Source organism: Falco punctatus (genome assembly GCF_963210335.1).
Source record: "Falco punctatus genome assembly, chromosome: 3".
Taxonomy (NCBI): domain Eukaryota; kingdom Metazoa; phylum Chordata; class Aves; order Falconiformes; family Falconidae; genus Falco; species Falco punctatus.
The window spans coordinates 9,546,314-9,573,811 of record NC_137582.1 but is presented as its reverse complement, the minus strand read 5'-3'; the positions used below and the strand labels follow the sequence as shown (position 1 = coordinate 9,573,811).

At 37.5% G+C, this 27,498-nt stretch overlaps 1 protein-coding gene across 11 annotated transcripts in view; it reads right to left on the bottom strand.

The window, feature by feature from the left end:
• The window catches only part of CDH18 (cadherin 18), a 689,972-nt gene that overhangs the window by 401,890 nt on the left and 260,584 nt on the right, over nucleotides 1–27,498 (bottom strand). The window lies entirely within an intron of this gene.

Here is a 27,498-nt window from a genome sequence, read left to right as displayed (position 1 = left end):
AAGTATTTTTGCATTCTTAATATTTAATATAACTTTATTCTATGCACAGCAACAGTCTTTCCTTCTCGTTTGATAACATTGCTCTGAATGAGATGAAAGGATGTCATTGCTATTGCTCCCATTTTTTTCTTGTCCTTTTCACAAAACTCAAAAATGTAGCAATGGATGGCCACACAGATTTTTTAAATTTTGGTAAATGGCAAGTCAGAGAAAGTTACAACAGAGATACTAGCACCTATGATTGTGTAAAACATTGACTTGGATGGTCTGCATTGTAGAGATAAACATAAATTACAATTTTATGCCTTTTAGATACAGAAACTTTATTTGCCACAGAGAAACATTTTGATAGTTTTCATTTGTAAATATATTTTTGTTAGATAAATATATTTAGCCTGAAAATCTGAATAGAAATCAAAGCCTTTTTACTGGAAATGTTTTATAGAACTTCATTATTCTAGAATAGAGGAAAATGTGCATCCTTGACAGATACAGTTCTTGCAAGTGGGACAAAACTAACTTACCTAATTTTTCAATCTACTTAAACCCCATCTATCTTCGATACATAGCTTTTGCTTTCTGTAAGACTTCTTATACTTTATAACAAATGTTTCGAACGAAATCAGACAGCCAAGGTTTTAATTAACACCGAATATTATATCACAAAGTACTTCAGAAAATGTAGGTTATTTTATGAATTAATTAAGCTTTATTTTCTAGAAATTTGTGTTCCACATCTCCACGGTCCCCTCCCCTTCCCAGCTGTCCTCGTGCATCCACCACACCTGGTCCCCTGGCTCCCTTCAGATTCCCCTTCCGCCACCACCCATGGCTCCCTGGGGAGCTGGGCAGGCAGGGTAAGTGCTGGGCAAGGCGGCAGCTCTATGCAGGCTAATCAGCTGGCTGATTACACAGGTGGCTAATGCCGACCAGAAATTGTGACAGTTACGTTCATGCTGCACACCCTTGCTCATCTGGTCTCATGACAGAATTACCACAAAGCATTTATTACCACAAAACATTTATTAACACAATAATTTGCTGACTACACACACCTGAATAGGCCAATGGGCTTCACATTTTTTGTGGGTTTTGTCTGTCATATTAGGGCTCCCAGGTTCTTGCTCGAAGGTACAAGAGTGGGGAGAACAGTCTAAAAATCAGTATCATTGCAATCACATAAGTATTTTCAGAAAGTTTAGGTAAAATGAAATTCAACTATAGAGGTCAGAAAGAAAACAAATCAAAAATTTAAAAATTATGTATATGAAACCAGAACGGTATATTTTGTACCAGTAATTTTTGTTAAGTGAATTATGTGAAATCTGTATAAATCATGATTATAAGGAAACACCGAAAATCTGAACATGTTTGGTTTAATCATACAGTAATATATGTAGGTTTGCAGAGTACATGAGTGAATAATTTCAAGTAACAGAACTCATTCTTGTTAATGGACACTAAATCAGATGCCAGTTATGATACTTTAAATGTCAACATCATTAACCTTTTTAATTCTTTCACTGTTGAAGGAAGGGTAAAAGAAAGTATGTACCGTATTAAAAAGAATCACAGAAGCTACACTTGAAGACTGCTCCTTAAGGACAGGTTTTAAAATAGATGGCGAGGCTGACAAAGCAGAGACATTTTAAACACCCTAATGTTAATTTTCAAGCAGTTATAGAATATATTACTACTCCACTGAATGTTAAAATAAATGTATGTCCAGAATTCTCTCATATCAAATTAGAAACCTTACCAATTAATATATCCATTATAGGAGAAGTGAAGAAAAAGAAGAATTAATAAGAATGAATGGTTTAAGAAGACAGACAGACAAGCAGACTTAGTCAAGAAAAATTGTTTGTCTCAAAGAACAGTTCAAGATTTCTCCTTCATTAAATTATCTTTGTACTTTCATCAATCCCATCTCACTACACACAGGCACAGACACACATTACACTCAGCGGTGCCCAGAGACAGGACAAGAAGCAATGGGTACAAATAGTAACTCAGGAAATTCCATTGAAATATAAGAAAACACTTTTTTTTGCTGTGAACGTTGTTCACACGTACACTTATGTGTGGTAAATGTTAATGACATTAAGTATTTTTTTAAAAAAAGTATGAAGTGAAAGACTTCTTCATCTAACTGGAACAAGTGAACAAAAATACTGAAACATGACCCAAGGATATTGATTTCAGTGAGCTTGGGAGTAGCTACTTAATGTCTTGCTTGTTTTGCGACCAATATGCATAGAAAATGAAAATAAAAATAAAAACCAATGATGTGCCCTTAACAAAAAGTAAAATGCTCATTTGAAGTGACACTGAAAAAAATTATGTTTTTCCCTTTGGAAAGAGATGAATAAAATTAAGAATGACAGATGAAATTTTGAACAGTGCACAGAAGTTGGATAAGAAAGTTCTGTTCTGTGTCTCCCAGCTCAAGGGGAAAAAAAAAAATTTGGTTCCAGTTAATAAAAAATTTTCTTGTTGGATTTTTTTTTTTTTACTTTTGCATATATGTGCATATATTTGCTTTGCCTTAATTACTATGACACAAAAGTGTTCTTATACAAGAGTATTCTGCATTTTTATATCCTAAGAAGATAAACATAGTACTACCTGGTTTAGTTCAGATTCTGTGCTGTAACTGTCATGTATGCACTAATGAAACTTACTAGAAAGCCTCAATAAAAAGAAAAAAAAAAAACAAAACAAAACACATTTGGCTAAGTATTTCTGTTACATCTCTGAAATTCCATATACGCTTTATTTAAAGTTGCGACTGACTTCAAATTCTGAGTAATTCACTCAGATAAACTATATAATATGTAACACCTGTTCCAACTTACAGATTTTACCTAGCTGGATGAACCACTTCATTGTGATTACAATCCACAGAAAACTCTTCTCTACAATATGTCTCATTATCGCTTACTGAATCATTCTACATGCAGACGTCATAAAGGTAGAATGTCCAGTGCCATCAAAATAAGCAAAGATCACAAGAAAAAAGGTACTAATTTTGGAATAAAAGCAAATCAGAGCTATTTAATCAGCAAAAACTCCAAATGTAATCAAGCCCTTAAAATCTGATTATCTGGTCAACTGAAATGCATTTGGTCATTGTTTAATAATACTACTAATTTATGTAATTCCTATTTGATTTACGTTGTTTCTTTTAGGTTTGGTACAGTCTTAATTTTATCTTTGCTTACTCAACTGGTATTTACCAGGTTTTATTCCACCATTCAGACCTATCTTGAAAACTTTCAGGTGGTTACTTGCTCTTTCCTATATCAAAACCAATTTATGAAAGTTGCTAACTTTAGCTATGTATTATAAACATATAAAATTAGGAAAACATCAAAATCATGAAAACATGGAAACAAATCATAGATGATATTATGCCATCATACCTAAGAAAACAACTTTGGATAATCTTTATTGTAAACGATAAAGTCAGATAAATATAGGTGACAGAAACAAAATGTAATAGCAAAATACTGAAAAGAAGGCAGAAGAATCAAGGAAACTAGCAGAAGAAAAAGTGGAAAGAGACCCAAGCAAGATGTTGCAATTTTTCTAAACCAAATTTTCAGAAAACTACATCCCCCTTAATCTGATCCATGCCATAGATGGATACTCAGTCTTTGGTTGATAGGTAAAAATGCTAATATCTATTCCGTGCAATGACTCAACCTCCTGCCTTTGTCAAATTTACAACAATTTAATGGTCACAGCTGTTCTCAGGAACGATGAATGTCATGATCATAACTGGCCCAAATTAACAACTACATATCCTAATATTCAGATTTGCTAGCTGTGTGATTGCTTCTGCCCACAAGTTAGTTTAATTCTAGTGGTGCATTCTTACTGCAGATAATTGCGCAGGTGATAGTCCAACAAGGCAGGAAGCACTAGGCACTACTGCTGTAATCACCCACAGCACAACCTATAGCTTTATGTAGGTTAAGTGGCTCATTTGTTATAGTTTAGTTAAATACAAATCTGTCTGTTAAATCAGGATTTGTGGTACATGTTAAAACTATTCACTGTTGAATCGAAAAACTCAATCAAGTATTACGCTTCACCTTCCAGGTCTTATTAGCACCATATTCAGAATTCATGAGATCTGAAAAGAGTCAAAATGAGAATGGCACAAATCTAAGCCCTCCCAGTACTTCTGCTGGACCTCGTTACTTCAGATACAGAATCATTTCTCAGTCTCCCTGGCAAAGGGGCAAGACAATGCATGTTCCTGCAGTGCCTTCCACGCTTCCACAGATGAGGGCTTATTCTGGTGCTGCACCACTTGGCTGGAACCACCCATTTATTGCTGACCAATTTACACAGATACATGGTTTTGTTCTTTCTGTATGTTTCCTCTGTTGTGACTTACTGGAAGCCAAACTATGTCCAAATTACCCTACCACTGGATATGATGCATAAACAAACTACAGTACATGAAAGTATAAAAATGAAAGATTCTTTAGTTTCTTTTCTTGTAAAACAAACTGCCTGCCACGTATAGGGATATGTTGTTACTGGTATCTTGCTGCACCCTCATAACCAGTAATTACAGTCTCATTCACATTGAGATACTACTCCTGTGTCTGAGGAAGCAACAGTGACTACAAATCCCCCTAGTAAATTCCAGCCAGCATTACAGCTTAAGAGTGGGAGAGTTACTAAAAACAAAGCTGCTGAAGATGTATGGTTTGCAAACAAGCAGGTTGCTGAAAAAGGACCATCTCCACGAAGATGACTGTTTATTATTTAGAATGAAGAAAACAAAACAATATATAGTATAAATCCTCTGAAAAAAGTTTTTGCTGTTAGACAATTCAGACTCTGCCACCATATATACTTTGTTACTGCTACCAATTTCTAGCCAAATAAATATAGCTTATTTATATAAAGATCTTGAGAGTGAAAGGCAGTTCTACTAGGAACTGAGAAAGCTGAATCAAGAAATTTCTTGTGGAGACATGGTTTACAACATAAACTTTTTTCCACTGAGAAATCAAAGCAATCCAACTATTAAAAACAATTCCCTTTTTTATACAGTTTCAGTGTTGCAGAATCACAGAATGTTTGATGTTGGAAGGAACCTGTGGAAGTCATCTAGCCTAACTCCCTGCTCAAGCTGGCCCACCTGGAGCAGATTGCTCAGCACCATGTCCAGTCAGCTTTTGAATATCTCCAAGGATGGAGAGTCTACAGCTGCTCTGGGCAACCTCACCCTCATGGTAAGGAAGTTTTTCCTTGTGTTCAGTGAATAGAAAAATAATGATATGGTATTATATTTGCTGAGATTGACTGAAATTATTTGCTCGTAAGGTAAAAAAGACGCTGGAAGCTTACAAATTACCAAGCATTATGGAATTTTCCCCAGGAGATACAAGCATGACGGCCAGGGCAGATGATAACCTATGCTTATGGTATTCACAAAAGCTTCTTGTCCCTGTTCTACAATCATGACATCTAATTAACTGTACACAATCCAAAGTTTACTTTACATTTAAATGAAACAGAATTAATCTTTCCTTCAGTAAGATTTCATTCTGATATAATTCCCAAACCAAACTCAGACTACCCCATCACATCCACGCATTAAATTGTAAGAATCCATAACTAAAATAGCTTGTAAGGATTCACCTGGCATGTAAGCAGCTGAAGACTGATCATTAACAATAGTACTATATAAAATACAGAAGCACACAAATTATTTTGTCAGACATCAGGCTTTTCTGTTGTGATTAGAAGAACTGTGCAGAATGTAGCACACTGTCCCAGCATGGATCTTCCCTTCAGTTTTTAGTTCATTATATAGACACAGTTACTATTTAAGTTTCATGTTTCCTTAAGTTGAATACTAAGTATATTTCAGGCTTATCAAGAGTATCTCTTCTAATGCCTTAGCCCCACACATGCAACAGAAGAAGGCATTCTTTCTGATTAGAAATGGCACAAGTCTCTTTTTTCTTCTGTCTACAAGGGGGCTGTAACTGAGAAGAAAAGTTATCTTGATCCTTTCACATTTGAAAAAATGTAGCTTTGTAGATGAAGGTTCTTGGAATATTATCTAAGCCTATCACTTCCAGTGAAAAAGGAAAACAAAGTACTGGTCTGCTACTGTAGCTGACATATTTTCTTGACAAAAAACAAAGTACTGTATAAAAAAAGAAGGTAGCTGAAGTATGCTCAGCAAAGCTGTAGGATGGAGACTAGTAAAGGAGAGATAAAATGCAGTTACCTTGAAAACAGTGATGGCTAGAAGTTTTGCAGACAGAAATATTTAATTTGCTGATACCAGTGAGAATTTTTCCATTGACTGCACCAGAGAATGCTTCGCTAACACTAGTAACATGAATAAACACTTTGAAATTTGTGTTACTTTCCAACAGTAAGTCTTCAAGAGAAATGCTATCCACTAAAACATTTACATTGGTAAGACAACAGCCTACCTTAATATCTGCATGCCTGTATTTCACAGGATAATTTACATATTTCAAGGACAGCCACTCCATATCCAATAATCCTGATTAGCAGAACTAAAGTTATTTGAGACTGTGGTACAAAAGAAATCCCAACCTATTAATTACATCAAAAATGACCTTGGCATTACAGATACATTCACTATCCTCTGTGACATTCACATAAAGTTGACTGCACTGTATATCAAGCACCAAGATACTCTGAAGTACAGAGTCATAAATCTGTACCTGTTTATGTATTTACTGACTCATATGCTAGACAAAATCAAGTGCTTAATACTTCCAACACTGCTATGCACAAACACACTCTGATGAGAATGCATTTATGGTGGACTGCATCTAGTCAGTGAAAAGTCCCAATGGAGAAATAAAAGATTGCCAGAAATCATCCTGACTGCTATACAGGACCCAAAGGTCATTTTCTTGTGGACAAAACTTTGTAGCATCTTATGCAGAAAATATATTCCCCTATAAATTCGTGCACCGAGAAAGAGTACTATTTTATGTGCAAGATTTGAAAGCCATTCTACAGAGAAAGAATCACACAGAATTATGTTCCAACAATAAAACTGAAAAGGTTGTTTTGAAATCCATGTTAAAAGGTTATCAGTCCACACTGAATTCTTCAAAATTCTTCAGAGGCAGAAACAAGCCAGGAAAGAAAGACAAGAAGGCAGCACACCACTGGTAGGACATTTAAGATGACAGCAAAGGTAAAAGAAGACTATGACCTTATGCAGACAGGGCAGACAGTACAAAGTTCTGAAAAGGCAATATATTCAACAGAAAAACCACGTGCAACAAATAATCTAATATTTGAAAATTATGACACACATCTGCTGAATTATCTCTTTACATAAATTTGCAATGGGGCGACAAAAGGCAGAATAAAAATATAAATATTCCACTTGTCTCAAAATTCTGTCTTTGCTGATATGATTTGTTATTGAATATCAATGTAGTTCGTTGTGCTCCCTCTCTGATTTTCTTCAGCACTAAAAAGGAACTCTTTCAGTGCAACTTTCTAGCTGAAGACCTAAAAATTGAGTAGTTGAGAAACATCACCTACAACATATACACCAAGTATACAAGGACTTTATTTAAGTTCTACTAAAATTAATGGAGATACCTTCTGACACAGCAGAGCTCCGTCAAACATACATCTATCACGTAGTTGTCGACATTAGACTTGTTACTGATTTCAGTAATTCCCTATCTGTAAAAGATTCAATGTCAGGCCTAGATTTTAAATCTCAGAGCAGTTAACTCACAGGAGTTTTATATTTATATATTCTGAGCAGTGTTGGTGTACATTCTTAAATAAAAGAGAGCAAAAATATCATGCCTACATTTCTAAAACTTAGTATTGTAAAGGAAGCTGTGGGAGCCAGTGGAGTCCTCTGATGAAATTGAAGTAACATCTAAGATTGGAAAGAGCTCTTTGGTTTTCCAGCCTGCACCTTTATTTGTTTTAGCATTATACCACATATTCTCTTTGGAAAACTACATAGGTTTTGTTTCCCTCATCATTCTAAAAATGTAATCAAAGTAAGGACACAGCAGATAGAAGCACATGAATGAAAGACAATAATGCCAAATAAATTTGTACAATGTTAAAAAATCATGTAACTATTATTATTTTGTCCTGTGTTCTACTGCTTTCATCTGCCTGAAGCTCACCTGTCTTTTCTGTTGCTAGAGGTTGCTGTTTTCCCTTTCCCTTACTGTTGTAATCATGTTTTTATTTCTATACACACATATTCTCTTACCCCAGTTCTTCTCTTCCACGTAGGTTCTTGAGCGATGTTAAGCAATAATGCAATTTTTGAAGCCATTTACATTTATTTTTTCATTGTTTCCAGTCAATAACCACTCATATATTTTCCTGCTTTCTATCTTTAAAAACAGTAAGATGTCTCCCTCTCTTTCTTCCACTTGCCCTTCCTCTTTTACAGGCTCAAATGAAAATTCCCCTTTTTTCGTTGGATTTGCCAACTGTTACTGTTTGCCTTCTTAAGACTTCTGTCTAGGTCAGGCACTTCTAACTGGCAGTTGTAAGCAAAACCAGTAGATGCTTCTCATGCCTTTAGCAATAATTCTTATGCCTATTTATATCACAGAAATCTTGTAATACAATGTTTAAACTTTTTGCTACAACCACACTGAGCATGCTCAAAGTCACTTCTGGAGAGAGAGGACTTGTTGCTAATTCCTCAAGGGCAAAACCTGCAGTTCAGAAATTACTGGGCTAATTATCAAGACCATCTGCATATGCATGACCATCAATGTTTCATCAGTAAGAATATATAAAAATAATAATATTATTTAAAAACAAACAAAAAACCCACCCAAGAAACTGTTACAGCACTGCATGCTGTCTTGTAAGCCATTGTAAGTAGAAAGTACTCTTCTCCACTGGCTTAGGTGAGGATTTTTTTACTGACCAGCCTTATTCTCTGGGTGTGTATTAAATAGAAAACTCAGATCTGATTATCTATGTAAACAGGGAAATCCAAAGCTTAATATTAGACTCTCACTGATTTTATTAAGCTCTGGTACAAGACTATTTCTATTTGTAGCAAACTATTAGAATCATTTCAGTTTGAAAAGACCTTCAAAATCATTGAGGCCAATTTTTAACCTAATGCCACCAACCTAGTCTTACAGCTTACTTTATTCTACATTATACACAAATTATGCAAGAATAAAACCAACCGAACCACATTCCTCTCTTCTTGCTGTACTTGCAAGATATAAGCCTGACAACTGTAGGTAATTTTGTTCCTTGCCTTACAGAAAATTATAGCTTCCTCCTGCTGCTGAGTTGCCTGGTCCCTGCAGCGTCGATGATGATTCTGTGTTTGCTATTATAATATACAATGTAGGGAACCATTGACAGAAATCTTAGGAAACGCAATTTCTTCTTCAGCAATGTTTATGGCATTTGTTATTGTGGCAGAAAGCAGACAGAAATGGGATTTTGCCACTGTTGAAAGGACTGATGTAGGAAAACTCTGAGATGCCAACAATAAAGAAGATCTCAAATTTACAGCAAACATACACGAGAATAAAGGCTGGGATCCTGGGCCACTTTGAACATGTGATTATTACACCTGATTGGAAGAACCATTCATTCACTGGCCAGTAACTTCACCATTTCTTTACAACAGAGTGCTGGTTTTGGCTGGGATAATTTTCTTCACAGTAGCTAGTAAGGGACTATGTTTTGGATTTGTGCTGGAAACAGTGTTGATAATATGAAAAAAATGGATGTTTTCATTACAGCTGAGCAGTGCTTACACAGAGCCAAGGCCTTTTCTGCTTCTCGCCCCACACCACCAGCGAGTAGGCTGGGGGTGCACAAGAAGCTGGGAGGGGACACAGCCGGGACAGCTGATCCCAACCAACCAAAGGGATATTCCTTACCATGTGATGTCATGCTCAGCATATAAAGCTCGGGGAACAAGAAGGAAGGGAGATCATGTTCAGAGTAATAGCATTTGTCTTTGTAAGTTATGCATAATGGAGCCCTGCTTTCCAGGAGATGGCTGAACACCTGCTTGCCAATGGAAGATAGTGAATTAATTCTTTGTTTTGCTTTGCTTGCATGTGCAGCTTTTGCTTTGCCTATTAAACTATCTTTATCTTAACCTACAAGTTTTCTCACTTTTACTTTTCCAATTCTCTCCCTGGTCCCACTTGGGGGGATGAGGGAATGGCTGTGTGGTGCTTAGTTGCTGGCTGGAGTTAAACCATAACAAACAGCTATACGGCAGTATCACACGCAAGTTCACACAAGCAAACCTGGAAAGATAATGCAGCATCAAGATCAAGTTATTTCCCATAATACTGTAATTAGACAGCAGAAGAAAAGTAAAAGCTTTAACCTTAAATGTTTAGTTTCATTACAGGGAACATGGACTTTTCCCAAAGCATGAAAACCAGCTTTCCTATATATATGGGTTGTTTCCTACTAATTGTGAACTTAATAAACAATGCATACATCAATATTATCTACACACATATTTTTGAAAATAAACCCAATGTGAGACAATGAACATGATGGTTTTAAAGTATCTTTCAAAGGAGTGTCTGGAAGAATTTCTGTTTGCTCACTACTGTAAATACTGGTAGATTAATTACTATGTTAAAACTTGCATGTGCACACAAAGCAATTCACTTAGATAAGGTTAAGTGTATTTAAATACATTTAAGTGTTTAGAAGAGAGCTGTATTGGAAGGTTTTCCTAACATTAGGGCCAGTTAGGGGGAATAAAGAAAGTCTTCTGAATCAAAAGAATAGTGAGAATATACTACGGGCTGATATGTTTGTTTTTTCAGTGTGACACATCACAGAAGCTGAAATAGTGGATTAAATGAAGCTGTACTTCAAAGCTGCATCGTGATTAAAGTGAAGTGGTTAAAGAAGCTGATGGAATGTAAGAGATTATTTTTATCATAGAATAGAATCATGGAGTGGTTTGGGTTGGAAGAGACCTTTAAAGGTCATCTAGTTCAACTCCCCTGCAATAAGCAGGGACATCTTCAACTAGATCAGGTTGCTCAGAGCCCCATCCAACCTGACCTTGAATGTTTCCAGGAATGGGACATCTACCACCTCTCTGGGCAATCTGTTCCCATGTTTCACCGCACTCACTGTGAAAAACCTTCTTCCTTATATCTAGTCTGACTCTACCTTTTTTAGTTTAAAACCATTACCCCTTGTCCTGTCACTACAGGGCCTACTAAAAGGTACGTTCCCTTCTTTCTTATAAGCCCCCTTCAAGTACTAAAAGGCCACAGTAAGGTCTCCCCCACAGCTTTCTCTTCTCCAGGCTGAACAATCTCAATTCTCTCAGCCTTTCCTCATAGGAGAGTTGTTCCATCTCTCCGATCATTTTTGTGACCCTCCTCTGGACTCAGTCACACAGGTTCATGTCTGTCTTCTGCTGGGGACCTCAGAGCTGGACACAGTACTCCAGGTAGGGTTTCATGAGAACAGAGCAGAGGGACAGAATCACCTTCCTCAACCTGCTGGCCACACTTCTTTTGATGGCAGCCCAGGATACAGTTGGCTTTCTGGGCTGTGAGCACACCTTGATGGCTCACGTCCACCTTTTCAACCACTAGTACCCACAAGTTCTTCTCTGAAGGTCTACTCTTAATTCTTTGAAGGTCTACTCTTAATCCCTTCATTCCTGAGCCAGCATTGATACCAAGGACTGCTCCAACCCAGGTGCAGGACCCTGCACTTGGCTTTGTTAAACCTCATGAAGTTCACATGAGCCCACTTCTCCTGCTTGTCCAGGCCTATCTGGATGGCATGCTGTCCCTCAGGCACGTCAACTGCACCACTCAGCTTGAGGTCACTCAGCTTGGTTTTCTTCAGGCAAATAAATGTGACAGTTGTTTATCACTGTATATGGTATACAAATGTCTTCCTTTTCCATATATTGTATACAATTTACTAATCTTTCATCAAAATGTCATGGTCTAGTTTAAGTGTGTTGTTTTGGCAAATGTTCTAGGTTTCTATCTGGTTTGAAATGTGTTTTTACCCCCACAGTTTATAATTTAGTTAGTTTTGGTTGGGTTTTTTTTCCCTTTGTTGGGTATTCTCCTGTGAAGTTTTTATCATATCTACAAGGTCACTATGGCAGATGACCTAATTTGCATCTTCTCCCAAGTAAATATTTTATTAGAATCCTTTCTAATCACAGCAGAAGTCAAAGAAAGGAAACTGAAAAATGAGTAGATTGAAACTGCAATCCCTTGAACTAAACTCTCGACATCTTCAATGGAAAGAAGAATTACTCTGTCATTTCTACACCTGCTTTCATCTGCTCTCTGGGGTTCTCCCTGCTGTGAACACCCTAAAGGCTATTTCTCCTCTGAGTACATAGATCTCTTTTTAAGCTGCCGTCTTAAGCACTTAACATTCTGTGCACTTGAGTGCACTTACCATTTGCTTTTTGCTGCAGCTATAAATAACGTTAAGAGAATGTCAGTGTCTAGATGTCTTATCCACACATATGCAATGGGATTAGCAGGTTTTACAAAACATTTATCAACATAACATTTCGAGTTTTCACTCTGCTTTCCTTTGGAAAAGCAAGTGCTGCTACAAATGGTTTTCTCTAGACAAAGTGGTATTCAATTATTCAAATTAGGCTATAATAGTTGTACTAAGCATTGTTCATTTTATTAAATTAATGTTGAATGCTGCCAACATCTTAAATAGAGATATTTTAATTCACCACTTAGACAAAGATTTGTGAGTAAACGTAACAAAGTAAACAAGCAGGTATGGCTAATTTATGAAAATCAAGCAAATATATACCTAGCTTGCTAAACTGATAAAGTTTTACTTGAAGTTAAATAATTATGTTCTAATGCAGACTACACATTGTATAATGTAATCAGATGTTAATCATTAACATTTAAAAAAAAAAAAAAAAAGAAAAAGAAAAGAGACAAGAGCCTTGCTATTGTTTCTGTTAATTTCAAAACCCTAAAATGTAAAAATGCAGAGCATGGTGCTTGCTATGGAGCAACTGAACACAGAATCATGATTTGCAAGAGCCTTTCAGAACAAGCATTTTCTGTTGGGGAGAGTAGGCCAGAATCAGTCCACAATGTATATGTGCTGCAAGCAGGAGAAGGGAAGAAATTTGAAAATTAAGTCAGAAATCTTTAGTTCTATAACCTGCCTAAAATGGAACTGCTATGTATCCTGAAATCACACCTCTCCTACCTCTCAAGGTGCCATGCACTGTTCTGCAAAATCAAACGATAAGCATGTTTTTCAATACTGAAGTTCAAATAAGGTAATACCTGTCTTAAAGAAAATAATGCATTCCTTAAGTTACTCCAAGTTATCTAGGTACAAGATTTCACTATCTTTACTCAGATGGCAGTACCTTATGCCTAGGGACTTGCCTTCTGAAGTCAACCAATCTCTGCTGAATCTCTGTAACAGTCTCAAAAAACATAATAGTTTTAATCAAATGTTCTGCCCAGTGGAGTATTTGCAGATGTACTCTTTAAACCAAAACAAAACCAGTTTGTGGTTTGAATGAGGCTTTCAGAAAATGCCTCTCACATTACCTTCATTTATACAATGAAGTAATCTGCTGGCAAGAACCAAGCTTTCCTGTAGTCTCAGTATTGCTGCTTCACCATTTTGCAAAGAATACAACACCTGAAGAAGCAATGAGATTTCTGTTTTCGCCAAAGATGACATTCTCACCAGCAGACTGAAGACTAGCAAAATTGAATACATAAGAAAATAGATGAAACTACCTCTTCTTCCCAAAGGAGTAAATGAGCATCATATTTTCAATTCTTTTTTCTCCAGACTTCAATACATCAAGCCGAAGTTTATGACCTTCAGTATTAATCTTTTGAGCAGTAATAATAAGCACATTAAAATCTGTATTTAAATATATATTTTAAAATTGCAACAGCCCAAGGTAAAAAATCTCTAAAATACAGAAGAGTTGAAAAGCAAAAATCATGTTGTAAAATCTTATGTCTTTCTATTACACTGCTCTTAAGACTAAAAATCATTTAATAATGCTTTCAATAATGCTGTTATTCAGATAGTATAGCTTGGACCTCGGTAATAATACAATCATAAATTTCTGTTAATCATCTTAGCTATACTTTTCATGTAGGTTAATATATAGGGACACTAGTTCTACTCATATTTTTAAAATAATAATGTGATGTACTCAGTCGAACACTGTAGTCAGTTTCCATAATTTTTCTTTTACTTAAGGTTTTTAAAACCATTTATTGATTATTTCACTTGATCAAGGTTGCTATGTAGATTTAATATCTATATTTTAAATTACACATGCACGTGTAGCTGATAAAAATACAATTAAAGATCAAATATTTAAAACATATTACCCTGGAATTGTTTGCTGGTTTTATCAACAGACACAATTGTATTTTAAATAAATGAGAATGATAAAAGTCTCTCCCATAAGAAGCAACACAGAAACAGACTAACAAAGCAAACCAGTGGTGACATTCTACAAATGTATACATGTGAGCAAGCTCCTCTGCAGTAATCTAACAATACAGAGAAATATCACAGAATCTGATTATAAAATAGTCTTTCAACAGGAAAAAAAATAATATCTGGGGAACAAATGAATCTCACTTTCATTTATTAACTCTATGACAATTTGGGCACAGCTATGTAATTTTATGTAATATATCATCTTATTTTAGATTATAATAAATTTACTTCTTTTTGGTCTTATTTACAATTTCCACTTAAGAATTTCAAAAAGAAAAAAAAAAAAAAGTCTGTTTTATCTTTATGGAAGGTTTTTATGTAGATAAGAAAAATGTTATTTCTCAAAGTTAGACTTCTTTAGAAGATGACTAGTAGTACCATATCCTCGCAATCACTGGCACAAAAGTTACAGATACATGAAATTTTAGCTTGGGAAGTCTGCCCTTAGTAAACACATTTAATGCATGGACATGGTCTTCTGTATGCTTACGCCCATAGCCATCTGCTGTGTGGGCACTGTTCCCGTTCACAAGTTGACTGGAAATTTTCCTTAGAGTATTCATGGCAAGCAACAGGAACAATAAGCCAAGGCTTTCTCCTTCGACCAGAATCCCTTTTTTTGCTGTTCATAAACAACTGACACAAATACTTCAATTAACACACTGGGAAACTAGCTTTCAGATAGCAGTATCTGAAAAGTAGCAAAACGTATAATGAGAAATAAAACTACTGCTACCAGTAAGTTTCGTTGTAGTGGCAGCATAGGGAATAAGAATAACCATTTTTTGGTGAGAAGAGTTCAAGAAAGTATTGATATGACAAGGCACTCTCCGCAAGTAAAATTCTATGGCAGAAAACAGCATTAGAAAATAAACTTTATTCCAGAGATGAGGAATATTCTCCAGAAAAAATAATCTGAGTAACTGTACATCCATAAATGAATTTGCCGTGCTGAATTCTTTCATACCTGTGTAATCAACCTCAGATTGGCAGATCCCAAAACATTTTAGAAATGCAGGGTCTCAAAATTAACTGAGTAAACTAAAACTGAGGAAACCAAATTAAGCAGGAACCTGCTTGTGAACTTTTTGGTTACAATGTCCATGAACTAATAGGTCTGAATTCACCACTGAATTACATGGAAAGAAGTTATAGTTTGAATATATGGTAAAAATGAAGCTGGTGGTGTAAGAAATGTACTTTTCTTCCTTATATATAAAATTTCTATTTCTATCAATGTGGACTGTTTAATACTGTAAGAGTATGATGTTGATGAAGGTCCTGAGCAATTTCCACTGCTACTATTTTAGCATCTTCCAGACAAAAACAGGCAATGAACTCAATTAGTGTAACTGTGAATAACTTGGGGTAGGGGTGGGGGGAGAAACTATGTTCTCTTTTTGGAAAGAACACAAAGACAGATTGAACTACCTCTTGATGATGAACATGTACATAACTGAGGGAAAACTAAATTATAAAGGCATAATGCTGGCTAGGAAAAAAAAACATTAATAAACCCACTAAAATGGTTTTGAGGGAATGTGCTCTCGAGCTGTTACCTGCTGATAGACCATTTTCATTACCTAAAAAATCATACTGCTGTTCAATACAGTTCCTACTTCATTGTATTTTATATTCAAAAGCCAAGCAACTTAATTTTCAGAGCACTGGGGAAGAAACCATTACTGATGTTAATACTCTGACAGCTTATATAAATCACTTTCTGCTTCTGGGAGTCAAAACAGGGGCTCATCAGCTGCGAAGCACATTGGTATTTCACTGAATGACTCAACACCACACAGCACTTTATTACATGAGCTACATCTGTTCCAATGGAATACAAAAGGCTACTATTCTAATTTAGTACAGCTATACTCTGGTTTGCTTTGGAATAAATGTCCAAACAAGAGTAAGGTAGTACAGATCCCAGTCTTCAAAATCCATGTTTGCATTTTGGCTAGTAGCAAAAACGGAAGCATGTTGAAGCATTTCATACAGAGCAAAGACATGCAAGCAGGGTGGGTTGCTTGCCTTGCACAACTTGTAGAAGAAAAAGTAGAAGGACCACTGACTTTACATGGCAATCTTTTTAAAATAATACATGATAAATAATGTCAAAGAGCCAAGTACTCACATTTGTGACTATCTCAAGTCCTACTGCTTGAGGTCAACATATTACCATAGAGTATCTTTTAAAGCATACTAATAAGAAAAGGGGAAAAAAGCAAGTCTAACATGAATTTGCGAGAAACTAAGTGTAGAGGGCTAATGAAAATATAGTATGTTTGAAATTAGGTCATGGCCTTAAAGCTGTATGTTGCCTTCAAAAGGCAATCTCCGCAGTGAAAAAGAATCTGGACTCTGAAGAAAAGCAGATACCCAATGATCTGTCCAAGACGAGAATGAACTGTCCAAGAAGACTCTGGTTAGGGTAACTTCACACACAAAGGTGTATACGTGCAACCTGGATTGAGTCTCTCTTAGGAAATCTCATCTCTTTAAAAAAATTTTGCATGAGTTAGACATCTGTAACTAAAAAGCATACCAACATAATGATTCAGTCCTGGTACTTCTGCCCATTCTTTCTCTGTCCTGTAATAGAAAACTCACTGTCTGAGAACCAGAGTGCTTCACATTCTAAATCAGAAAAGCAAGTACACTAGACACATGCTGTAATTGCTGTCCACAGAGCAAAGGCAGATTATTTATTCAAATCCACAGCCAGTATTTAAACATTGGATGGTGCCAATTTACTTTATGAAAACATAACAGCTTTAATATGTATATGTATATGACTAAAAATAAATTATTTTCTTTTCACATTTAGATAAAAGTTAAGCACGTATCACAAGTATTCTGAAACAATCTCTCAAAAATATTTTCAGCAATTGTGGTAACTAGGTACAATTCAGGAGTCCACCAAAAGATACTTAAATGTTTCTAAATGAGTTAATCATGAAAGATTGCACATAATTAATAATGAACAAAATCTGCAAATACATCTGTGCACCTCATCCTTATCAACTGGTTATGCAAAAATGGCATGGAAAGCCTTAGAAAGTTACAGAATTTTACTATCATTCCTTGTGCTATGTACTCCTTTAGGAGCAATAAACATCAACAAAAATTCAGCAAACTCTTGCTCTCTCACTCTTCCTGCTCCATTCTGACAAAAAAGTAGGAAAATATTAAAATAAGTTAATGGATTAAAATGTGCTTCAATCTAAGCAGATCCATCAGACCAAGCTGCACAGAAAAAAAAACAGAAACCACCCCCTACATTTTTAAGATATGATGGTGGTAATGGAATAGTCCATATTCAATAGTAGGTCAGTGATTTGAGCAGTCAGTTAAAAACAAGAGCAACCTGACTAGGTTACATTCTTCTCAGCTGAGTCCTCTTGATGTCCCAAGAGACCCAGCCGTGGATCTGCTGTCATACCTTGTGCCAGGAGGGAAAATCATGGCCCCTCTTTGCCTGAAATTCTGTTAAATTCTGCCCAGAACACAAAGACTCATGGGGCCAGACAAAGCATGAAAAAGGAAGTACATAATAAAAGATATACTGACTTAAGCTCTGGGGTAATAAACTAAATTTCATCTTGTAAATTATTTTTTTTTTAAATGTTTCCTTGGTTATTAGGGGAAATTGGGAGCAAAATGGACAGACATTTCTTAGAAACTTAAGAAAACCCCTACACTAACAGGTATTTACAGAATCACAGAAACACAGAATGGTCAGGGTTGGAAGGGACCCCTAGAGATCATCTAGTCAACCCCCCTGCTAAAGCAGGTTCACCTACAGAAGGGCTCACAGAGTCATGTCCAGGTGGGTTTACTCTCTGGGCAGCCTGGTCCAGTGCTCTGTCACCCCCAAAGTAAAGAAGTTCTCCCTCGTATTCAGATGGAACTTCCTGTGTCTCAGTTTGTGACTGTTGCTCCTTGCCCTGTCACTGGGCACCACTGACAAGGGCCCGGCCCCATCCTCTGGACTCTCACCCTTAAGGTACTTGTACGCATTCATAAGATCCCATCTGAGCCTTCTCTCTCCAGGCTAAACAGGCCCAGCTCTCTCAGCCTTTCCTCATAAGAGAGATGTTCCAGTCCCCTCATCATCTCCGTAGCCCTCTGCTGGGCCCTCTCCAGTAGTTCCCTGTCTCTCATGAACTGGGGAGCCCAGAACTGGACACAGCACTCCAGATATAGCCTCATCAGGGCAGTGCAGAGGGGAGGATAATATGCCTCGACCTGCTGGCCACACACTCAAGAAGCTGAACAAGACTGGATCCAGTACTGACCCCTGGGGACCACCGCTAGCTACAGGCCTCCAGCTAGACTCTGTGCCACTGATCACAACCCTCTGAGCTCTGCCCCATTCAGCCACTTCTCAATCCACCTCACTGTCCTCTCACCTAATCCATAGTCTCTGAGCTTACTTATGAGCATGTTATGGGAGACAGGTAGAATGCCTCGCTGAGGCCAAGGTAGGAAACACCCACCGCTCTCCCTTTGTCTACCCAGCCAGTCATTCCATTGTAGAAGGCTATCACTTTGGGCGGGCATGATTTCCCCTTGGTGAACTCATGTTGACTACTCACGATAACCTTTTTTTTTCTTCCACACGCCTTGAGATGACCTCCAGGATGAGCTGTACCATCACCTTTCCAGGGACGGAGGTGAAGCTGATTGGCATGTAGGTTCCTGGGTCCCCCTTCTTGCCCTTTTTGGAGACTGGAGTGACAAGGGCTTTCCTCCAGCCCTCAGGCACCACTCCTGTTCTCCGTGACCTTTCAAAGATGATGGAGAGTGGCTTGGCAATAACATCTGCCAGTTCCCTCAGCACTCAGGAGTGCATCTCATTGAGGCTCATGGATTTGTGGGTGTCTAGTTTGCTAAAGCGATCTCTAACCCGATCCTCCTCAACAAAGGGAAAGCCTTCCTTTCTCCAGACTTCCTTTCTGGAAGGCCACCCTTGGGAGTAAAAGACCAAAGCAAAGAAGGTGTTCAGGAACTCTGCCTTCTCTGTGTCCTTCACCACCAGGGCACCCACCTCATTCAGCCGTGGGCCCACACTTTCCCTAGTCTTCCTTTTCCTATTGATGCACTTGAAGCCCTTCCTGTTGTCCTTGACATCCCTCACCAGACTTAATTTCAAATGGACTTTAGCCTCCCTTGTCACATCCCTGCATGTTCTGACAAGGTTCCTGTATTTCTCCCAAGTGGCCTATTCTTTTCCCACATTCTGTAAACTTCCTTCTTTTGTTTGAGGTTTGCCAGAAGCTCCTTGCTCATCCATGCAGGTCTCCTGCTCCCTTTGCTTGATTCCTTACTCATAGGGATGCACCTCTCTTGAGCCTGGAGAAAGTGATGCTTGAATATTAGACAGCTCTTTTGTACCCCTTTACCTGTCAGAGCCCTATCTCACGGAATTCCTCCAGGCAGGTCCTTGAAAAGGCCAAAGTCAGCTCTCCTGAGGTCCAGTGTTGCAGTCCAACTTAATTGTCCTGCTTTCTGCATGCAGGAACCTAAACTCCACTATCTCATGGCTGCTGCAGCCAAGGCTGCCCCCAACCTTAATATCCCCAACCAGTCCTTCTTTGTTTGTTAGTACAAGGTCTAGCAGCACACCTTGCCTCATTGGCTCCTCCACTGCCTGTGTCAAGAAGTTACCAGGAATGCTGCAGGAACCTCCTGGTCTGCATGTGCCTAACTGTTATCTTTCCCACAGGTATCAGGGAGGTTGAAGTTCCCCCATGAGAACCAGGGCCTGTGATTGTGAGTGGTCATCCAGCTGTCTGTAGAAGGCCTCATTGGCTTCCTCTTCCTGGTCGGGTGGCCTGTAGTAGACACTCACAGCTGTATCCCCCATGTTGGCCTGCGCCTTAATCTTTATCCATAAGCTCTTGACTTGTTCTGCATCTACCTCTAGGAAGAGCTCGATACATTCCTGTTGCTCCCTCACATAAAGAGCAACTCCACCACCTCTCCTTTCTGGCCCACCTTTCCTGAAAAGTATGTAGCCATCCGTGACAGCATTGCAGTCACATGAGCTATCCCACTATGTCTCTGTAATTGCCATGAGATCATGGCCCTGTGACCACACACAGATCTGTAATTCTTCCTGTTTATTCCCTGTGCTGCATGTGTTGGTGTACTGGCAATTTAGAGAGTTATTAGAGCATGCAGCCTCCCCAGGAGGGGTGCAGGAGGATCCACCATAGCCACACATACCCTTGAGGTGTCTGGACTTCTGGTTTTCATGTTAGGCGGTGGCTAAGGAACATATATCGTTGCTCTAGTTGGCCTAGCTTATTCCCCAGTAAGATGCAACGGTGTGAGCATTGCACTTTAGACCCTTCCCACCAAATGCTTCAGTTTAAAGCCTGCCTCACCAAGCTAGCCAGCCTGCTGCCAAAGATTCATGTACTTCTTCTAGACAGATGGATCCCATCCTTCCCTAACAGTCAAAGAATGTCCCATTGTCATAGAAGCCAAACCACTCATGATGGCAGCAGACACAAAGCCAGAAGCTGGTGTGCATTATATGTCTATTTCTGGCTGCACCCTTTCCTCTTACTGGTAAAACAAAAGAAAAAAATCACTTGGGCACCAAAATTTTTCACTTGCACACCCAGGGCTTTATAACCTTCCTTGATTCTGACCAGATTCTGACTTGTGGTGTCATTCATGACCATGTGAAAGACCAGCAGTCTGTGCTCTTGACAAGTTGTGGCCGAGTCTTGGCAACCTCTCCTTGGCATCCAGAAGGCAGCACACCTCATGTGACTCCCTGTCAGGCCAGCAGATGGGTGCCTCAGTGCCTCTTAACAGACTGTCACTCTTGAACAAGCACTTAACTTTTTTGGTGGGTTTTTTTTGTTTTGTTTTGTTTTGTTTTTTTTTTTTTAACCTAGTGCTGCTAGTGTAGTTTCTCCTCGCAGACCTTGCTTATGGGGGTCTATAGCTGTTAAAGCTTAATTTCTGGTTTTGGTTGTGATGCCAAAGGGTGGAGACTGAAGCGGAGTCCTACTTTTGTGGGTTACTAGGTACCAAGATGCTTCATCCTCTGTTATGTCTGCCACAGAAGCATGGCTCTGAAACCACCTGTCTATCTCTTTCTCAGTCCCTCCAATACTGCACAGCCTTTTAACTGTTTCCTGCAGCTCGATCACTTGTCATAACAGATCATCAGCCTGCAGGTGCTTACTTTTTCTGCAGGAGAAAGGTCTGGGCACTTGTTGTAACTTACCACCTGTACCAAAGTCTACTTTCTTACCAGTTCCAGCTGGGTGGAAGTATCAGATATCACAGGGCTTCCTTTGCAGAAACACTGGCTTAAACTCCAAGAAGTGTGCCTGCTGTCATGATAGAGACCTAGAGCACCTACTTCGCTGAGCTGTGGACCTATACGCAGGGTGCAGGGCCCTCCCTGCACACCCCTCCTGGGGAAACTGTCATGCCAGGCCCTGGCTGCCCACCATGCTCCTCCACGCCAGTGCTCCCCAGGGCCGTTGAAGCCTGCCATGGCTGCTCCTGGCAGCACCCAAGCCATGCCAGCCTCGCTTGCCAGAGCTGCGGCTGCTGGTGGGGCTCTCACTCAGGCTTCCCTGGCTCCAGGAACCCCCTGTCCAGCTTGATCCAGCACTCAGCACAGAACTTACCATTGCTGCTGCTGTGTACCTTATTCACCTGCTTTGCTGCTTTATTTTACTAACTGCTGTAATTTCTCTGATTGTTGAAATTTGTTCAGTCCTGCTGTGTACTTCTGGCACACACAAAAAGAATAGACTTATTTTATCTAGATTTCAGACACACTTACCTGAGATTTTTAGACACACACAGAAACCCCAAAACACCACACAACAACAAAGTGCACAAAAAAACCTTTGCGTTCCTCTTCTCATGGGTATACATTCTAAGAGGCATTAAATTTTTAATCTCACAGGGGAAATAAACCCACCAAAAAACAAAAATAAAACAAAAAACTAAACAAAATTGCTTGCTGCCCACTTACTGAAAAGACACTATAATTATACCCTTTAATAAGCACACAGATTCCTGCTAATCCATTTCTAACAATTTAAAATTATACAGGATTCATCACAGCCTATAGGAATACACAGTTCTAGACAGATATTATGTTAGTAAAAACAGAAGGAATATTTTAAATAATCAAAGGCAAAACTTCTTCTGAAATGCATCATTCTCTCACTCCCAAAACACATTACAAATCAATATTAATTCTGTATGTTTTTTCCAGCACATCCTCTGCACAGTGTTCAAAGAGCTTTTAATGAGTCCTGCACTCTACGCTTACTATAGCTTTCTTTGTATTTCCAGAAAGGGCCACAAAAAAAGGAAATTACAGCAGACAAAAATATAAGGTGTGTTAGGAGGAGATAAGTTACTTTCAGAAAAGTAATTTCTATTATTATTAACAGTCTGTGCCAGTGTTGCTCTGTAGTCTTCAAAGAGTACTTGTAAGAGCAAAGACAACATTTTTTCCACTGTCAGCAACTGTAATTCTGCAGGAATTAGCTGATATGAACCACCATAGAGATGAAAATAGCATTTGTACTGTGAGTGCAGAGGAAAATGAGATGCTCTGTCACCTAAATTAGTAGAATTAAATGTTCATCAGCCTCGCTGAATATTAATCACCCACAGAGTTTGTCTTCATATTGCAATGAAAATCTTCCCTAGTTCTCAAAGCATGTCTACCTCAAATTCCTTTCCTTTTACATCTATTTAGAATTATATAACCTGATTCAAGATATTTCAGTCTAGATACAAGTCATTCTAAAGGAAAAAGGAATAGTATGTCAACAGTTGGAATACACTGTAGCATTTATCATTGTAATTTACCATTCAATCACTCCTTTCACATTAGATTTCTACAGAAAATGTTACACTCGGAGCATGGAAGTGTCTTTCTAAATACAAAGCTTTTATTTTTTTCTTCTTAATTAAAAAAAAAAAAGAAAATAGCACTAAACAAACAAGCCAACCCTTAATCTAAACAGCTTGTCCTAGTCATGAAATCTAAAGTTTGCAGTACCTGAATAGCACACCTTACAACTGGGAAATTCGATGGCATTTGATTTTATTTTTTTTTTTTTTAGTTATTTAGAAATAGTGAAAGTTAATTTCATTGTGTAGGTTTTTTATATCTATAGGTTTATAAATGATATAAATTAGCATCTTTTCCAGTTCTTTTATAAATGGTTATAGGGCAAAATCCAAAATTGTGCTTAATTATTTCTCAGGATGTATTTTAGGAAAAGTGGTAAAGCTTACTAGGCTGCAAGCATAAAAGATGCTATCTACCACTTCCACAGAAGAGATGATAACCAAAAAGCAGAGCATTGGGTCCAAATGTTGATGAGAGACTATGTTCTTTAAGACTCCTCATTTTTTAACAGACTGGAAAAAGTGGTTAGCTGTGTGTATTTTGTCAAAGTTGAAATAATTTCTACTAGCTACTTTTCTTCATAACCTCATTTGCTGAATATATTTTGTAAAATCAACTCATCGGGTTTGGACTGTGCCTGGATCCTGCAGCGTATTATCAGAAACAAAACAGCAAGTCCCCTCTGCCTGCATTACTTTAAAGCTGACTGGGTTTGCCATCTGGGTAGGACTTGTCTCCTGTCACTGTTACATGTATCAGTCAATTAAGTCTTAGCATACCATGCTTCTGTGAAGCTACCGCATTTTTAAAGATACATACTCACTTCTAGGCAGGACCTTTCACCTTGTTTGTTTCAACATACAACAAGCTGCCAGTTCCTAATCTAGTGCTCTATTACACTCCTGTGACAAATTTAATTGAAAACCCATGTTACAAGTGCTTCCACCTACTCATAATTCACGCATGCATTTTTTAAATGCATCTTGCGGTTTAGACTGTTTACATTTCTTCAGGATGCAGCAGAGCAGCTGGGCTACACCCCAGTTCATGTCAATACATTTTAGAGAATCTTAAACTGTCCTGGATCAGATGATGATTCCCTGCTGCTGGGAAGACTTACTATACCATAAAGCCAGTATAGCTGCATGCAGACCAACTCATCCTTCCTGGTCAGTGGAAGTTCTTCAAACAAAAGTTATGAAACCCCATAACTCTTCTGATGATATTAGAAACCAACACTACAAAAATGTGTCTTCATTTCTTCCATGGCCCATTTTGCCTTCAAATTAAAATAACTGAATGGCGCCAACAGCTACTTTTTCACTAAGCTTAGGAGCATCAAGTCCTGCTGTAGTACCACTGATGGCTTAATCTTTCATATTTTAGTACAACATGCTACTTATTGTCAGTGTAATGTTCTACTTACGTGCAAGAGTGTTTTTACTAAAACAACAAATATTTGTGAGAGATGGGATTTTTTTTTTTTCTTTCCTGAAAGCACATAATGGGTATTTACTGAGCAAATACAACCCGCTGTCGGTTCACTGGACAGTATCAAGTCCATAGAATTCAGTCCTGAAAGTAATAATTGTAATAGAAATTTTAACACAAAATCAGATGGAAGTAGTTTTGTTCCCTTTGTAACTAGTGATCCAAGCTCCCCAAACCAAATTTTCTTCTTTTCTTCCTAGTACAATGAAATATGAACCAAGAATAAAATAGTAGTAGCAATGAGATATTTCAAAACTGTTCTTAAGTGTTCAGGGAATTATATTATGTAAAACTATAAATTAAAATGAAACGGCTAAGACAATATGAAACATTACACTGATAACTCATCATTTGCTTCATTACTTAATGAATCTACTACTCGCTTAAACATACTTTCAGAATGTATAACATGCCATAATAAAAGTGATGAATGTCACATTTGCTCAGTAACAAAATATGTGAAAGTCCGCCAGCTAAATCTTATCTTTGCAAAGCATGTTTCCTGCAGACATAAAAGGCAGCTGCACAGCTAAAGCTCTTCAAAGGCTTTGAAGATGTACACCATTGTAATGGTCATCAAAAAGATCATGAATTTGTTAGTGTGTGATCTGATGAGTCCTTCATAAATGAATGCCTTCATTCCACCTCTCCATGTTACACTTTCACCTACTCAGTGATACCATGCACAGTGTCACACCACTCAAGCAGTAATGTATTAACTCTGGCTCAGTGATATCAATCACTCTCGTGCTTTTTTAGGACAGCGGATAAAAACCTGGCTTTGTTCCCTCTACGAGCTTTTTTGCTTTTATGTTAATATGATAAAAGAAAATACAGAAGAAAAGTAAAATTTTTCAGCAAAGTGTTGAAAATAGAAATCGCTACATTCAATGACATTGAAAAAAACACCTGTAGCATTCCTCTGGTTAAAATATTCTTCTCCTCTAACTCAAATGTACATGTGTCAGTGTACTGACACAATGCACACAGCAGTCACTTAGATGTAGTACCAACAAAAAAACCCAAAATCCACTCATGATTTCTGTTAACTTTCTCAGGCTATGAGCAGGTGTATGACTGAATATGTTCCCTTCTTCTATGTGTCTGAAGACAAGGCATGTAATCATTTTGCCTAACTTTTTGACTGACACAGATGTGCATTCTAATGTAGTAATTTCTGCACCTGTCACTTTTATTAACTTGTAGAAAAAATACTTTAGTTTTATGAACCTATACATTCAGAGTGCATTTACAGACTTAGAGGGATATAAAATCCCAAACATCCACAATTAACAAATTTCTACAGCTACTCTCACCCTGGCTTAAGATAGCCCATAATGATAAAATCTTTATTTTTATTTCTTTGATTTTTAATACTTGATTCCTGTTTCCTTTTTCACTGCGTTTAAGCTCAATTTTGCTTTCCAACTTCAGGTTAGATATTGCCTTCTTCTATGAGAACTCACTGAAACATTTGAATTTCATTTCACCATCTTTACTGCCAATTCAATTAAGATCTGTTTTTGTTAGGTTTAAATTAATAAAACAGTATTAAAAATGAGGACAGAATTCTCACTTTCTTTAAGTTGAGCTATCAAATTCTAAAATAAATAATCTTGGCACTTACTCCCTACAGATAAATAAATCTTTATTTTTTATATTGCTAGGTGGTGCATTTAGATTATATTATTGGACTGACTAATTGGAAAATATTTCCATCACTAAAATTGTAATTTCTATTTAATCAAATAGCAAATAAATAAATAAATAAATAGATAAGCATTGCTAGTTTTTGTGGACTATGATTGTTTAAGAACAGAAGAATATTTTGTAAACAGATCCAAATACATGTTTTTGATATCAGTTCAAATATTGCAACTCAGACTAAGGTAATTGGCAAATACGTATTATTTTTTTTTAATTTTTGACTGAAAGTTAAAAAATAACATTAATATATTTTTTGGGGAAAAACCCCAAATCACTATGTTTTCATTAGAAGTGACCTAGACCTTGCATCAATTCTCTAATTTCCACCAGCATAATTTTTAAAAGGTTAAGTCTGTTTTCTGAGCCAAATTTGTAAGTACCATTCAAATGTTACAGTTAGCTTCTTAATTTTGCAGTTTCATAGTTTGGGTTTTTACCTATAAATTTCCCACTTCAAATCTTAAACTTCTTGCTATCCCATCAGCCCAGATTTCTTCCTTAGTTTTAGAAACACAGAAAAAGAACAAGAAAGATTATTATGCCAGACCACAGGTACAGCAAAACCACAAGAGCATCCACTTTAAATGCGTGGCTTACAATTTTCCTAAAGGATTTAAAAAAAATAAAGGCAATATTGGTGTGAAGAACAAAATATGTAAAATAGTAAGAAATATCAGATAATCTGAAAATCATTCAGGTGGATAAAAAAAGAATGTAGATGTTCAGGCACCATTTAACTGGATTTACCAACTCTAGTACTTCATAGCTAGACACTAGTACTAGATTGCTAGTCTTTAAAGGAGCACCAGACAAATGCTTTTATCGAAAAGGCAGGGAAAATAATGGTGAAGTGA